This window comes from Pteropus vampyrus, unplaced genomic scaffold (genome assembly GCF_000151845.1).
Source record: "Pteropus vampyrus isolate Shadow unplaced genomic scaffold, Pvam_2.0 Scaffold186, whole genome shotgun sequence".
Lineage (NCBI taxonomy): Eukaryota > Metazoa > Chordata > Mammalia > Chiroptera > Pteropodidae > Pteropus > Pteropus vampyrus.
In genome coordinates, this window is record NW_011888967.1 from 1,192,372 (window position 1) to 1,194,481 (window position 2,110).

The 2,110-nt window shown below is 36.6% G+C and overlaps 1 pseudogene; it reads right to left on the minus strand.

Moving 5' to 3' along the window:
* Positions 1-710: 710 nt before the first annotated feature.
* On the minus strand, positions 711-826 carry LOC111746415 (annotated as a pseudogene).
* Between the last annotated feature and the right edge of the window lie 1,284 nt (positions 827-2,110).

A 2,110-nucleotide genomic window follows, 5' to 3' on the forward strand; every position in this document is an offset into this window, starting at 1 on the left:
TATTCATGTTATATCACCATTCCTTTTGATAATTTAAGTAGTAAGAGGTTTATAATGACGAAAGTCCTAAACTACACTAGGGAAAAAACTCTCACTCAAAACCATCTTCATTATAAAGATTTATTGCAAAGATGCATAAGAATGTGGGCTCCAATAAGAAATCTCTCATTAGCCACACAGCTATCCTAGATCCCTAGTTCTTCCAATCCTGGGTATGCGGCAGGCTTCCAGAGATTTAGGGAGATAAATTTAACATGAGAGACTGCAACGCAAGCTTAAATGACCCATCTTCTTATGTCCAACTAATGTTTTTAACTTCCCCCAAAGGAATTTTGGTGAACGTTCTATCCCTCTATATGAACTAACCTTGTTAGGTGGAGAATAGGCAAAGATGTCTCAGTGTAATAAACCACCTTCCTCCGTACTTAGACTCCTAGTTAAATTGACTGTGTTTAGGACAGCAGGATTTGTTTGATTAAGAAACAATGCTATATCGATAGTATCGGATTCTGCAGGAAAGAACTGGTTTGCGTAATTCTTCTTAAAAGGTTATTTTGCTACATGATTTTGAAAAACAAAGGAAGGAAAAATATACGCAACAAATATGGCAAAGTATTAATATCCCAAATGTAAAAAGTGCTCTAATAAATAAAAAAAATAACACTGCAATCAGAAAAATACAAAAAGGATCTTTTTATTATTATTATTTATGCCTACAGCACCTGGTCTCCCTGGGTGGTCTCCCATCCAAGTACTAACCAGGCCCGACCCTGCTTAGCTTCCAAGATCAGACCTTGGGCTTGTTCAGGATGGCATGGCCATAGACTATGGGCTATGGATCCACTGGGTTGTGAACCCAGGACCTTCTGCATGTAAACCAGATGTGCTAACCGCTACACTATGGAACCACATCTTTTTTTTTTTTTTTGATATTTGTCTTTTTTTGAGGGGAGGAAGGCTACTCAGCATCTGAGTGCCCATCTAATGCAGACAAGTAATGGTAGAAAGTAAGCCATACTTTTCACTACAGAAGCCAAAAGAGCCCAGGAATCTTGCTCTTACCCACTAATCACTATAGTTTAGGCATATGACCTAGGCTTGTTCAATCAAATGTTCCCATTTGGGACTCCGAATCTTGAAAATAATGCAAAGACAAAGGGACAATTGAGAATTTATTCACAGTAGTTTTGAGAGCTCCAAGATAGTGGCAGTGGGTTGTATAGAAGATGCTGGTGACAGCATGTTAACTGTCCTGTCTTATGGTGCTAGATTTATGGCATTCTCCACTGCCCAGCCCTCCTTTACCAAGCCTGGGATAAATATTAATGGGATCTCTATTTTACCAAGACAAGGGGAGTTAAGCAAGTTGACCAAAGTCACACAACTAGTAAAAGGAGCAAAAGTAGAACACAAACCAAGCAGGCTGGCTCAGAGCCCAGACTCATAACCACTGAACCATACTACATCCTTTATGTATAAGACCTGACATAGTGAGAAGCACAGATTGAAAATTCGCTGTTCTCATTTCTATAACGTTAAATATTCTTTAAGTGTAGTGATTTTTCCATAGTATTTTCCAATCCCAAAAGTCTATACCTTTATCAGTAGGTTTGTATATGTGATAGGTTTTTTTGAGATGTTAGGTATAAATCAAATGATAATAAATTGAATCATATATCATGCTGGACATATATATTTTCAGACATGACATCACTTCTTTTTCACATAATATTTTGTTGACAATGACTCCTAATTCTTAAATTTGTTTGTTCACAGATAATTGACAGATTAATAAGTGACACATAATTATGGATAATTCCTCCATAGCACTTCTCTCTCTCTTTCAGAGAAGGCTTAAATACATTAAGAAAAGTTGCTATTTAAAAGGCCATGAAATGATTTTTTTAAAATAAAGGTAAATAGACTTCATTAGATGTTCTCTGATATCAGGATCTCATATGCAGCATTGCCGTGGAGTGAGATCTATCAGCATTTGTAGCTACGTTATTTAAAGGGAAATATAAACCAAGTTAAGTCCTACACCAAGGCTATGCTGGGGAGTGAAAACAAAAACAATTCATGAGTACTTTCTAAACACATTTACAGAAAA